The 15,577-nt window shown below is 40.6% G+C and overlaps 1 protein-coding gene across 2 annotated transcripts in view; it reads right to left on the bottom strand.

Annotated features, from left to right (window-relative positions):
* CNNM2 (cyclin and CBS domain divalent metal cation transport mediator 2) overlaps window positions 1-15,577 on the bottom strand; it is a 105,293-nt gene that overhangs the window by 64,124 nt on the left and 25,592 nt on the right. The window lies entirely within an intron of this gene.

Genomic DNA, 15,577 nt, shown 5'->3' with positions numbered 1-15,577 from the left:
GCTAAAGGGGTTGGTTATAAATATCAAGATACCTTTATCATTCTTATAACTTGGGAAAGGCAGTGGATTTTAGGAGCTCAGTGCCAGAAACGGAAATGAAGACCAAATATGTATTTCTTATTACTTATCACATTATATGATTCCATTTATATGAAGTTTCTATAAGAGGCAAATCTATAGAGACAGAAAGCAGATCAGTGATTGCCTGGGGCTGGAGGCAAAAGCAGGGATTACCTGTAAATCAGGAGGGAACTTTGGGGGATAACATGTTCTAAAACTAGATTAGGGTGGCAGTTACACAACTTTATTAACTTACTTAAAAAAATCACTGACTTGTACATTCATTCATTCATTTATATTGATTTCAGAGAGGAAGGGAGAAGGAAAGAGAGAGAAACATCAATGATGAGAGAATAATTGATTGGCTGCCTCCTGCAAGCCCCCTTCTGGGAATGGAACCTACAACCAGGCACGTGCCCTGACTAGAATCGGAATCCAAATGTGAGAATCATGACCTCCTAGTTTGTAGGTCAATGTTCAACCACTGAGCCACACGGGCTGGGCTGACATACATCTACAAGGGGTGGGATTTATGGTATATAAATTATACTTCAATAAACTGTTTTAAACCAGGGAGGGAGAGCCCAGTGGATCTAACAAACATGTCAATGTTTCTGCCTGCTCCCAGGCATTTCCCTGACTGCCTTTGCTCTGGATACTCCTAGAAGACTCCTTAACCAAGTACCTCCTCCTGAAAACTTCTCCATCCGGCCTCATTCCCAAGATTACTTCTTCCTTTGAACCTTCCCATCACTTTGTGCTCAGCAATTTTTATCTTAATTTCCTTTACTCCTAACCTCCTAACTCTGTGAAAAATTCCTGGAGGGAGGAACCGTGTCCTTCATCTATTTATTCTTCATACAGCCTAAATATACCAAGCACTCAATGAATATTTATAATGTTGAGTTACAAAATCTCCACTGTCTAAACAAAACCCTATTCTATATTAGCATGAAGAGTGGCAAAAATCTAAACCTTAAAACTCATACCTCTTTCAACAAACCATTATCTAAATCCCTTCCAAATTTTCAGAAAACATCTGTAGTTCATTCATTCCAGGTTTTTCCAATTGAATGGAGCAAATACAGAAATCACAAACCACATTTCAATGCTGAGCACAAGCAAACTTTTGACACTGAGTATGAAATCTGCAAGTTGAAAAGACAGTAGAACTTAATAGGACCCAAGAAAATATGACTCCATGTACCTCAACCAAAGCCAAATTTCAGCCGTCATAAAATTCCCAAACTAGAAAGAATATCGTCCCTAAAAGCCTTTCTGGTAAAATCCTGGTTAAGATGGAGAACCTCGGGGGGTAAAGGCTACCTTTTATCTTAACAAATCTTAGTACTAGTCACTCTTGCCCGAAACAGAACACAGGCAACAGAGAGACCTTGAAGCTTAGAGACATTCTAGCAACGCTACAACTTCTCAGATTTTAGTTCAGGTTTTATATTTCGTAAATAAGTGACTTCTAAAAATGTTTTTGCTCTTGTTTTCAGGGAAGGGAAGACCGTGCAACTTCTTTTTTAAATCACAATTTGCGTCAGATGGAATTGAACTCTCCCCAAAATTATTCACGGAGATCGAGAACATAAAGGCCGAACACTGATAAGGATAAAAAAGCTGACTCAAAACTTGAGAATAAACACGCTTTTACTAGTAAACAGTGAAGCAGACATATGGGGGATTATCTACTGGTAATCTTCAATGAAGAAATCAGAGATGTTAATCAGTTCAATTTTGAGTGAAACAGCAAGTATTAATTATTAAAATAGTCTGAAGTGATTTCATACCTCTGGGACAGACACATACCATTTGCCACTTGTCTTTTGACTCAGACCTGCAAATAATTACTAGACTTCTACATTAAACATCTGTGATTTTATTAAGTAGAAACCCTATGATAGTAAACATCTGTGATTTTATTAAATCAATATAAACCATCTCAACTTGAGACTAAGAGGTTCCTTTTCAAGAGGGGAAAAAAGAAGATTGAGAGCATTTTAAGCTTTTTATCCTTTAATGGCTGATCCTCCTAACAAGATCAGACAGGGTGGAGAGGAACCTCATGTACTGAGAACTGTGCGTCAGGTGTTTTATTACTTATAATATTTAATTTAATCCTCACCAGGACCTGAGGTATTTTAAAGATGAGAAGACTGAGGAACAGAAAGGCAAAGTAAAACTTAACAAGGCCCAGAGCCAGCAAAGAGTAGAGCCAAAGTTTACGTTTTTCCTTCTATACCACACCACCTCTCCAGGCTACGTCGTTTGTCCACTTAGTGGGCTCAAACTGCTGGTTAATTAATTACAGGACACCTGACACCAATACTACTCTCTAGATTTCTCCATCAAGAACATCTAACCAGCCAATTAAGTGTTTCTATAAGTAGCTTTTAATATTACTTTATTTTCTGCATAAAATTACATTTCATTACAGTTGGTAGATTGCAAACTACTTGAGTATAGGCTCAACAGATATTTGTAGAATATTTTTAAAAAACCATTAAGTCGCTCTGAAGTTCATTACTTGTCTAAAGGACTGGTATCCAAACATTTGCCTCTTTCCTTCACTTATCCTAAAGTGAAATAAAGCATATAAACAATGGTCCATTTGTTAAATTTCTAAAAGAGAACTAAAAAAATATGATTATATGACCAGCAATAATAATTGCCTTCTTTGAATTTCCACATATTTTGTATCTGTCTCTTTGAGCACTTATCATCTTATATGCATATTAAAATTATTTCTGGGCATGCTTTATCTTCTCTACCAGACTTTAAGCAACTTTACTATGCCCAGAGTATCTAGCATAGCAAATGGTGAATGTTTAAATGAAAAAAATTATTTCTCCTATTTTTCTACATTTCTGTCATATAGATATCTGCTCAGAATCAATGTAGTTAATAAAAAAGAAAAAGTTTCTACAATAATAATGAGATTGTCCGGGAACAATCAGCCCTGAATCAAAGTAGATTTCTGTCATCAGGTTCTAATTAAAAACGGCAGATAAAGCAGATGGAGAACAGCTTTAATCTTCATGCTAAGTTGATACTACTCTGGTGAAAACACAGAAAAATTGTTTGGACAAGCCAACTGAACAAACATGATATTGGATGTCTAAAGGAAAGTCATTCTTAAAGAGTCTTCTTTCCACTAGATGGCTATCTGAACTTGAACCAAGAGAGTTAGTCGAAGGGGGAGGGATCACTTCATGTTACTGTGCCTTCCTACTAGGCCAAGGAAAGGGGGTGATGGTAATGGTGGTTTTTTCTATTTTAAAAAGGTTTCCCCTTTAGGAACTCCTTACTTAGTCCTTTTCCCATTTTACTTGCTCATATTATTTACTAAGCAATGTAGAAGTATTTTCATAGAAATGATGAAATTGTGCCAAAGTTCTTATCAAAGAAATTTAGAGTCCACTTATACTTGCTTGCCATTTGACTTCTAATGCAAGCTCCCAGAACTTGGTCTTGCCCATCCAAATGTGGAAATTTTACCTACATGGAACTTTTTTTAATGGCTCTAAGATGAAAGTAAACAGAGGAATTATTAAATGATACCAAATAATTTTTCCATTAGGTAAAATGTGTTCAGATCCATATAGTAAAAACCCTGGCCATCTGAAGTGAACCACTTAAGGCTATTTGTTCAAAAATCATTATTTTATATTAATGTTTATCCACTTCTTTCTGATTATAGAATAAAAAGCTCATGAAAAACATTTGGGAAACTTTGAAAACACATTTCTCTCTAGTATTTGTAAAATTCTCTATGCAAATATACTAATTATTACAACAATTGGTGTAATACTTGTAATATAATATATAGCATATTGTATAAATTTCCCATTATTAATTATGCTCTGAAGCACAACATTTTAATAGCTATATAATATTTCATCATTTGGATATGTCTTATTGAACATTTAAATTATTTCCAGTATTTTTCTGGTATGAATAACACTTTGATAAACTTCTGTGCATACTTCTATGTCTGCGTTGGACCATGTCCTCGGGAAAGATGACTAAAAGAATAATCACAAGAATCCAAAAAAAATGTTTACCAGAAAGGGTGTGTCAATTTCCACTAGCAGTGAGAGTGCCCATCTTCTCACACCCTGAGTCAACACTGAATTTTACCATTAAAAATTATTTTTTACTAATTAGGCAAAAACTGATACTTTGCTGTTTTAATATGCATTTCTTTTATTACCAAGGTGGAATTTTTCTTCACTTTTTAAATTTTAAGTGGCTTATTTCACATTAGAAATTTGTTTTCATTAATATGATTAGATAGCCTTCTCTTAAACTTTGTATAATTTTCAACTGGCTCTAAAAGACTTTATTCTACAACATCAGAGATTTGATCATAGATTTGGCTATTCTTAAACAGATTAACTACTGCCAAGAAAGAGCAATACATATCTTTAAAACAAAAGTTTCATATACTCTAAGTTAATTTTTAAGTTTTACCATTGAGTTTTACAATTAAAATTCTATATTGGTTATACTGAATTAAATCCAGGAACTAAACACAATGCAAAATTCCCCATTTTACAGGAGGAACATTTCATTAATGTCTCATTTGTAAAAATGTAAATATTTCTTTTTATAAGACATGCTTAAAGTGAGTTAGTTACTAGAGAAACAGCCTCAGCATTGCAAAAATTATATAATAAGACTAGTGGCCCAGTGCACGGATTCATGCATATTGAAAGGAAATTAATTAGAAGAAATATTTTAATATCACTATTCACCCTTTCTCTATAATACAAGTGTCAACCAAATTCACGATCAACAATGACAGATGGAAACACATGCATGCGATTAGCGCCAGCGAGAGCTTTATATGTATCATGCATGTGCAAGTCAACTTAGCCTTTTGTATATATAGAATAAACTTGCTTAATTAGGCCTGCTTTCTGATTTAGCTAAATTTTTTCCAGCCCAGTGAAGTACCCCAACTTCTCTTTCAGGTAATTGTCAGCAACACAGAAGTACATATCAACATGAAGCAAATTATTATTGTAGATCACGCAGGGAGAACAAAGGGTAAAATGTTTAACTGCAGCAGTGTTTGACTATATTCTGCACAGTGAGAAAACCTGAAGTCATTTTCAAGGTCCACCATTTCTTACTTCTTTTCAGTCGGGTCAAGTTTCTAAACTTTCTAAATCTCCGTTTTCTAGCTAATGAAAAAAGAAAATAGGGTTCTACCGAGTCTCCTATCTACCTACTCCAGGACTTCTGTGAGGATCAAATGAGACGAGGCATGGGAAAATGCTTCACAGACATTTGGTTAAAGTGTAAAATGTTTGCACCTGGCTATAAAGCAAGTCATGTTCCAGGGCTGAAGAAACTCCAAGGAGGCTAGTCATTGCTAGGGATAGGAAGCTGGGCATTGCTACGTGACGCCATTACCTGGTGCCCACAGCAACCGTTTCTGGGCTGGGCTGGGCTGTGGCCACATTTTGCACCATGGGGTCTTGGCAGTGTTGGCTGCAATTTGTTGAGGTGTTGCTCCAGGGTGGTAGCGGGGCCTGTGTCCCACTTGGGGGAAGCCGAATGTTGCTTTGTCGGTGCCAGGTCTGTGGTGCCGTTTCTTTGTAAATGGCCAGTGCGTGTCACGCAGCTCCTATGTAGAGCATCTGCCCCCTGGTGGTCAGTGCGTGTCATAGTGACCAGTGAGATGGTCAGAGCAGCACTTAGCATATTAGCTTTTTATATATATATATAGATGAGAGAGATATCCTGGCTCATTATGAACATTTAAATATCAGTTACAACAGCAGAATCAAATTGATCGATGATATATTACCAGAGCATGGTTGCAGGCTTGATCCCCAGTCAGGGAGGGAACAGTCAATCAATGATTTTCTCTCATCATTGATGTTTCTATCTCTCTCTCTCTCTCTTCCTCTCTGAAATCAATAAAAATATCTATATATATATATATAAAAGCCTAAGCGACCGAACAACCAAACGACCAAATGACCAGTCAACCGGTTGCTATGACACGCACCCTGGTGGTCAGTGCACTCCCACAGTGGGAGTGCTGCTCAGCTGACTGACCAGTCCTGGTAGCCCACCAGCCTGGCAGTAGCCACTCCCTCCCTCAGTAGTCCTGCAGGTCCAATCTCCGGAGAAGGGGCCAGGCACCGACGGACCGGTGCCGCCAGCATGATCCTGACAGCACCACCCGCCTCCTGGAAGTCAGCCTTGAGCATCCCTTCCCTAGATGCTTCTCAAGGAAGAAATGATATAAAAGCAGCCGCCAGGTGGCTCCCAACCACCAGTGCGAATGTCAGTGGGACGGATCCGGATGCCAGGCTGGCAAGGGTATCCCACCGCCTGCCCAGAGGGCCAATCGCATCCCGGCCCCCCCTCCTTGGAACGGGCGACCGACGCAGGGTTCAGGGCTGGCAAGCGCTGCTGCAGCAACACAAGCCTCTACCGATCAGGACTGACTGGGCATGAGCCCGTGGCAGGTGCAGTGGGGCCAGGATGAGCGGGAGCAACAGGCAGGAGAGGCAGGTGGCATTGGACTGCCGGTTTTGGCCCAATCCCCGCAGGCCACACCGAGGGACCCCACACATGCACAAATTCGTGCACCAGGCCTCTAGTATTAAAATAATGACAAAAGGAACAGCATAGTAAATACATAAACCAGTAACACAGTCGCTTATTATCAAGTATTGTGGACTGTACATAATTTTAGGTGCTATATTTTTATACAAATGGTAGCATAATGGGTTTGGATACACCAGCATCACCACAAACAGGTGAGTATTGTGTTGTATTATGATGTTATGACAGCTACAATGTCCCTAGGTGATAGAAAGTTTCAGTTCCATTACCATCTTATGACTGGTATATATGTGGTTTTGATAACGTTAATAATCTGGTTATTATTTAACAGAAACGAGTCAAGGGAAGACTGAAGAACATAGGCTTGCCATTTATAGAGCTTTACCAAAAAAGCTACAGTTTAGACACATACCCAGAAAGGTCCAGGTGACGTGGGAAGATGCTTACCTGTCAGTCATATCTGGGAACAAGTTAGTGGCCAAAATAGGCGTGGCCAATGCAAGGGCAGGAAATCTGAGATATTTAACTCCTAAGAAAAAGAGAGTTTGCTCTCTTGGCTCTCTCTCTCTTTTGCTGCTTGCCTGAGCTCCTGGGACTCCTGTTGCAGGGAGCCTGCTCACGGCCATGGGGGACCCACACAGTGGACTGAGGGACTGAATCTGGCCTGATGCTCCACCACAGAATGGAAACTCTAGGCATTGTCCCTACTTTTGGCTCTGCTGGAGCCCCAGCAACACATTTTCCAGAACTGGTTTAAGGACAATGAGACTTTGCAACCCAAGAAATATAATTGCATGCCAATAAAAACCATCCACGCTCCCGAGCGAGCCTTAGAAAATTCATTTTCTAAAGATATTGCAAGAGCCACCCCACTCCCACTACTGTCGGAGAAATTGGACCCACTGATTTCTCTAGCAACAGTGTGACATTGACCAAAAGCTATATTATGCAGCACATGACCACAGTTTTATCTCTTTGTGTGAAAATACAGATGAAGAAAAACAAATGGCATTAATTTTAATACTTAAATATTGATTGTTTTATTGCAATAACATTATGCATTAATGTAACAACAACAAAATAAGATTTCACAATCCTTTAATTTCCTCCAATAACTTTTCAGTCATGATCTGCATAATAAGCACCAGTACACAATAGTATGCATATTAAAACTGGAGAGCGGTAACAAAACTCCCAATATACAAAGCATCCACTAAACCCGGCTGGTGTCGCTCAGGTTAAGCATCGACCTTTGAACCATGAACCTATGAACCAGGCGGTCATCGTTCGATTCCTAGTCAGGACACATGCCTCGGTTGCAGGCTCAATTCCCAATAAGGGGTGTGCAGGAGGCAGTTGATCAATGATTCTCTCTCTTCATTGCAGTTTCTATCTCTCTCACCCTCACCCTTCCTCTCTAAAATCAATACAAATATAACAAACAAACAAACAAAAACCACAAAGCATCCACAAAGTAAATGAAATGCAAGTAAAAGATCACAGTGTTTTTTAAAACTGCTTTTACTGAGCACCTCTGTGTCAGGCACTGTGCTGAGCTTCTCACATGGCTTAGTTCATTTAGCCCTCTCACAACCCTAGAAGCCGTTATTCCTATTCCCATTTTAAGGATGCGGACACTGAGGCTTACAGATCAGTAAAGTAACTTGCCCTGAGTCATACAGCTATGAAGCGAAGGAGGCAGGTTCTAAGTTAGATGTCTGATGCCAACACTCACGCTTTTTTTGGAGAATGAGACCCAGGTATTTTTTCACTGATAACCAGACTGAGAATGTAGCTACATCAGATATTCCAGATATAGATTCCAGGTACAGACTGCAGCTTTCTAAGTTGCAAACCCACCACCACCGACTCTTCTACAAAAAGCTTGCAAATCCCTCTGGACGGAAGTAATATATTTGGCTCACTTTTCATGTGTACATTGGTAAGTGTGGCACTTTATTATTATACAAGAAAATGATCTCACTCAAAACTTCCAAAACCAGGATAACCAACTCTGCCTCTGAACACACAAGGTGAATTCTGGCTATCATCTCAAAAGGGTTTTTTAAAGCACCAATCTGAAATAGCTATCACAAGCCAAAGCACAAAGTCCAAGTTGTAAAAACTGAACACAAGTTGCTAGAATTCAGAACAAGTCAATTGAGACTCAGTGGTCCATCTAGGAAAAGGGAATAGTTTTAAAATGAGGCCATGCCAAAATCATCCAAATTCAAATTATATTCACTTTCATTCCTTTGCTTTCCATACAAATATTTCTTTTTGAAACAACCTGTACAGAAGAGTCCAAATTATTCAACAATGGAAGAAAAAATGAAAATACCACACAGTTCAGTTTAGAATACCACACAGTTCAGTAATTCCAAGTTTCTCTACCAGAAACTTGGTGGTATATTCTAGATTGTGGTAGGTGTAGGGGGATTTGTTAGAGAGGCAAAAAGTAATGCCAAAGAGAGCAGTCTACCAGTCTAACATAGTTCATAATGCCAGATTAATTACTGTATGGCACTTTAAACTGAGTCAAAATTAAACAGAAATTAGTCATGTCTTTAAAAGATGCTTTTCTTCCATTAGTGTTGAGTTCCAAGGATAAAAGTCAGGACTTTATACTCCTGTAAAAAATCCTGACCTAAGAAAAAAAGATATGTCTTTAGTTACAGGAAAAGCCATACAACACTAAAAACCAGTCAATTTTGTTGACTTCCCAATATAAAAACTGTGACTGAAAATAGCAGATGCTTGATAAATGTTAATGAAAATATAATCACCTAGTGCACAAAGTTCAAATCACTCGTCCTAGACTCAAAAACTTTCACTTTTAGACCACTTTACCTCTCGGCCCTATCCCCAGCTGCTCTCTCTCTCTCTTCCTTGCCTTTCTTTTACACTCATCTCTCGGGAGGAAATGGCTTCGCCTACCCTTATCTCTACCATCAGAAAGCCTACTCATTTTCAAGGTCCTCCTCAAAAGCTGACTTCTCCTTGAAGTCCCACCTCTCCAAGTGGTTCTTTTTTTAATTTTTTAAATTTTATTGATTTCAGAGATGAAGGGAGAGGGAGATAGAAACATCAATGGTGAGAATCATTGATCGAATGCCTCCTGCATGCCCCCTACTGGGGATCAAGCCCGCAACCCGGGCATGTGCCCTTGACAAGAATCGAACCCTTCAGTCCGCAGGCCGACCTCTACCCACTGAGCCAAACCGGCTCAGGCCAAGTGGTTCTTAATAGCATTCTTTTATCTGTCTCAAAGCACCAGCTTATCCCGTAACTATTGGTGCTATCTTTCTCCTTTGCGGAGACACTGCTGCACAAACCCAGACCAAACAGGGGGCCGAGGCTTCCTCATCTTTGCCATGTCCACATAAGCCTGCAGCTTGGTGCATTGCATACAGTCAGCTCAGTAAATACTTTTTAGTAATAGGAGACATTAAATTTTTACTATATCAGGTCCCTCACTGTCTTCTAAGTATTTATTAATTAATTTATGAACTCACAAAAAACACAACTCTTAAACAATTGTGGGAATTCTGGATTACTGCTGAACTTTCAAGTCCCATTTAGCAAATTATCTTCGCCCATTATGTTACCTAATGTAGCAGAGACATATATGGGCCTGAGGAGCCAAACAACAGGCTGCCTTTAGAAAGCAAAAATATATTTAAATTTATTTAGACAAATTAAAGCTCTTAGAATCTCACACGTGATCTGCCATTTGAATTAGATGTTTCAGTAACCCCAGAAGGCAGGGGCTGGGCATCATGGCAAAAACAACAAAAGGAGTGCCTGCCCCTGATTTTGGTCCCAACTATGGAAAGAGGCAGAGATCAGATACACCCTGATAGAACAGCCATTACTGGCAAGGCATATAGGGCTTCTGCAGGAGCAACCTCTTACCAAAGAACAGCCAGTTACAGTAAGAACCTCCCTTGCCATCAAGGGGTAGATCGACATGTTCCGTCAACCATCCTCTGCCATGGCTCAGACTCCTATGCTGACTAAATGGTGGGACTATCATCCTAAAGCAGGTGGGACCCATGGAGACGCACTCTATGGGGACTGGACGCACACCATTGGAGGAGTATCCTGTCAAATAGTCTTCTGTCTCCACAGATGCAGCAACTATTAGGTACTGTTGAACATATACTGATAGACCTCCAAATGTCCCTACCTTTAGCCTTGCGTCAACCTTTGCAATCTGCAAAGAAAGAATAGGGGATGGCCGAAACCGGTTTGGCTCAGTGGATAGAGCGTCGGTCTGCGGACTGAAAGGTCCCAGGTTTGATTCCAGGTCAAGGGCATGTACTTGGGTTGCGGGCACATCCCCAGTAGGGGCTGTGCAGGAGGCAGCTGGTCGATGTTTCTCTCTCATCGATGTTTCTAGCTCTCTATCCCTCTCCCTTCCTCTCTGTAAAAAATCAATAAAATATATTTTTAAAAAAAAAGAAAGAAAGAAAGAATAGGGGAAATTCCAGGTGGCGCTTGGTGTATGGACGGCTCTAGCCAGGGTAACCTGTCTACATCAAGCATGTCAAACTCACGGCATGCCTCGTAACGAGTTTGACATGTTTGGTCTACATGGACAGTAGTTGTCATTCAACTGCCCACTGATACTACTCAGAAAGGAAAAAGGAACAAATCACAGTGGCCATGGGCTGAATTGAGAGCAGTCTGATTGGTACTCATGCATGAACCTTGGCTGCTGACCATGTGTACTGACAGTTGGATCATTCTTAAAGGACTGAGTCTGTGCTTGGACAATGGGAAGTTGAATGATTATGAACAAGCCTTTGTAGGGGCAAGAGATATAGAAAGATATCTGGGCTCCCCTACAAGAGCCTGGGGCAGATCTCACTGTAACCCATGTCCCTGCCCATAAGGCTTCCACACCTGCAGGTAATCAGGAAGCAGATGCTTTGGCAAAAATATGCTCTTTAACACCGACCAGTCAGTGGATACCGCAGATAGGTTGCACTGGAAAAGTAGGCACCACAGTGCCCAAGCAGGCTGGCACATAGCCAGAGAGGAGGTGCTGGAGCTGAAGTTAAAGGCAGTGGTCTGGAGTCAGCAAAGGCCCCAATTTGAGTCTACCTATTTCCCAGAAGCCCCCAACCCGTAAGGGATTGGCCAATCGACTATACAGCCCCCTTCCCTTGAACAAGGGCACCAAATATGTTCTGCTGTGTGTCGACACCACCTCTGGTTTAACTCAAGCCTTCCCATGTTGGGGGGCTAACCAGGCTTTTACCATAAAGGAACTAAAAAAATTAAATACTCTACAGGGGTGGAGCAAAAGTAGGTTTACAGTTGTCGAGTACGAGAAATGTCGTTCATTCTTGTATTATTCTTTAGTAATTAGTGTATTATTTCCCATACAAATAACTGTAAGCCTTCTTTTGCCCCACCCTATATGTGGACACTGATAGAGTAGACAGTAGCTCTGAAGGGGTGTCACATTACAAAGGACATGATGTACAAAAATGGGGAAAGGGACACGATAGTAAATGAGGTTCCACTTCGCCTTTAACCAGCAAGCAGCTGGGCTGATTTAAAAAGAAAAGATAGTGTCCTTAAGCAACAGAATTGCTAACTGGAAAACCTACTTTAGCTGAATAGACAAAGGTGCTTTTCCAAGCATTAATACATTTAAGTGGCAAGCCTATGGGGTCTATTGCCTCAAATGCCAGAGTAGGAACTCAGACTGAGGCACCCAATATGGTACAGGTGTGGGAGACAAAGGACACAGCAGTAGTCCCAGTCCTTGCCATGAACCAATGAGCTATAATAATAAGTGCACCAAATAGTCCCAGTCCTTGCCATGGACCAATGAGCTATGATAATAAGTGCACCAAGCCCTATTGTCACTGGAACAAGGATCATTTACTGGAATCTGCAATGGGATGACCCGCCAGAAAGGGTCAGTCACTTCGCATCCCTGGGTGGGGAGGAACTGCTCAGTCTCTGGTGGGACTATCATCCTAAAGCAGGTGGGACCCATGGAGACGCACTCTATGGGGACTGGACGCACACCACTGAAAGAAGAAAGAATGTAGGGGTCCTGGTCTGACATATTCCCCCCGCATTCACCTCCTCATGCCAGAAAGTACCACCTCCACTGGCCAACACGTAAGATTTACACAGCCTGATCAGATTCCCAAAGCCATGGCTACATTAACACCTAAAGATCAGGCTATGAGCATCATACTCATAGAAGGAGAAGACCTCCCAATTCAAGTCCCCACTAAATATATATCTTTCTGACCTTAGACATCTATTGTTCCTGTGGTATCCAGTTACATGGGATACCAGTGCCATCACCCAAACTAAATGTTGGGAGGGAGGGTTATGCCAGATGAATCTGCTAATATTTCCTCTTTGTTAGCACATATGAAAAGCTCAAATAAACACCCTAGTGATCCAACCCCATGTCTAGGCTACCTATTAGCATACTGGTTCGGGTCCTGGGGAGCATGGTGGAACAAAATTATTACTAATACTTGGATTGCTTCTTTTGTCTTTTTTTCTGCATTTGTCTATATTGTTGCTGTGGACTGTGTCTGGCTACCAGACAAGCTACTTCCCTGCTAATGAAGACCCTCACTGACCACTCAGGGCACTGTGCAAAAGAGGGGGGTACGTGAGATTGTAAGAGCCGGTCATGAGGGGTGGAGTGTGGAGAAAAGACTATTTCATGACATGACCACTGCTGCACCTGCCAGCTAGCTCCTGCCAGAACAGAGATTGTTTCCCGAGAGTCCTCTCAGAGACGGTATGATCGACCCCTCCCTTTTACCCCATAGCGTGGTTTGTGCTGGTTCCTGGAACAGGCTGTTATCCAGTCCTGGGCAAACATGTAAGGCATTTCCCCCTTATCTGGAGCGGGTCAAACCCCAGTACCCTATCCATCCTGCCCTGTCCTATATAACCCCTTAGCACCTGCCATGCAGCATGGAGGACATCCATAGCATCTCATCACCGCCCAAGATGAGCCTCGTACATAAGTTCCCTTAATAAACGCAATATAATGACAAAGTTGTCAGCCTCTTCCTGCAGTCTCTTAGCTCCGGAAAATTTTACATAACAGGCTTGTTCTCAATCAAATAATTGGGATGGAGTGTGTTCCCTCGTCAGAAGGTAGTAGTGATTAAAATGACATAGAGGGAGCCTGACAAAGCAATGTTCATTGTCAGATATGAGTTTGTTACCTAAATTTAGATTTAATGCACAGGAGCTGAATATTTCAGTTGGTATGGTGTCAGAAGATAAGTTCTCCAAACTGAAGTTCCTGCTCCTAAAAAGATGGGAGTACCATAAAAGAGAACAGGTGTGAGGTCAAATACCTAACTTCAAGTACCAGACCTACTTCTGCTTACTAATCACATGATCTTTGACTCTTTGGGCCTCAATTTCAAATACCCATAATTTGCCCCTCTCTGAGAATCAGTGACAAGGAATTTGGTAAAGTCCTGTCATTTTCAGCATCGTCAGAATCAGTCCACCTCTCTCCATCCTAACCACCATCTCTTTAAACCCATAGTCATCTCTCATGAGACTTCTGCAATAGTCCCCAAATGCAGTCTCCTCATCATTTCTCTCCATTCAGAAGACAATGTTTTTCAAAATGCATCTCGAATCATGTCTGATTCATGTAATCCCAATAGTTCAAAGATACATTACTGCCTTTAGAAGAAATGGTAGAATCCTTAGGATGACCTGCAAAAGGGTGACTGGTATAGTACCTGCTTACTTACTTCTCTGGTTGCCATGCCCTACCCGCCAACGCACACAAATTCTGTGCTCCAGCCACACTAATCTTCTTTCAGTTCCTTGAGTATACAATGTTACCTCCCACCTTATCATATCTCCCTGTAATATTCTCTTTTCCACACCCAAATTTCCCCTGGTTAACTCCTACGTATCTGTCAAATCTCGAGTCACTCAAAAGTCACTTCCTTCCCTCACCACCCACCTGCCAATTTCCTCTCACAGTACTAAGCATGTTTGCTCCAGAGAGCATCCCAAGATGGCAAGATTATTTGTGTGATCATTTGATTCATGTCTATCTCAGACATCACATAACTGTCAGCTCCAAGAGGATAGTGACAGTCTTACTAAAAAAAGAAATACAGCATATGTTGTAAAACTATGAATCGGTGGATTACAATTTATTAATTTTGGTAAGCTATCAAATTTCCCAATTGAAATAACCTGCTTAAACTTGATTTGTCATTGTTGATACCTCTCGTACAATGTTGGATTAGCATGTGCACAGCATAGGAATAATATAAATACAACTGCATTGCTCTTATTCTTTATGGAGTTGTGTTTTTCCATAACCACAAAAGAACATTAACATAAGGGTACAATGTATTAGAGTATGGCTGATAATTTGCTCAATTTTAATAAAGCTCTTTCTTTAGAATTAAAAAAAAAAGTAAAAACTACAGTATGTCTCAAAAGAAAAATGATCTTCGGCCTGGCCAGTGTAGCTCAGTTGGTTGGAGCATTATCCCACACACTAAAAGGTGGCAGGTTTGATTCCTGTTCAGGCCACATCTCTCTCTCTCTCTCTCTCTCTCTCTCTCTCTCTGTCTCTCTCTCTCTCCCCCCTTCCTCTATAATCAATTTTTAAAAAATTTTTAATCTTATTTAAAAAAATGATCTTCTAAAACCTGGTAAGAGAAAATTATGACTCTCACCACTCCTGTTCAACATAGTACTGAAAGTGCTAGTCATAGTGATCAGACAAGAAGGAGAAATAAAAGGCATCCAAACTGGAAAAGAATAAGTAAAACTGTCATTATTTGTAGATGACATGATATTGTACATAGAAAACCCCAAAGACTCCATCAAAATACTACTAGACTTAAATGAATTAGGCAATGTAGCAGGATACAAAATTAAC

This window comes from Eptesicus fuscus, chromosome 17 (assembly GCF_027574615.1).
Source record: "Eptesicus fuscus isolate TK198812 chromosome 17, DD_ASM_mEF_20220401, whole genome shotgun sequence".
NCBI classification, from domain to species: domain Eukaryota; kingdom Metazoa; phylum Chordata; class Mammalia; order Chiroptera; family Vespertilionidae; genus Eptesicus; species Eptesicus fuscus.
The sequence above is the reverse complement of the archived record's forward strand: the minus strand, read 5'-3'. Positions and strand labels throughout refer to the sequence as shown.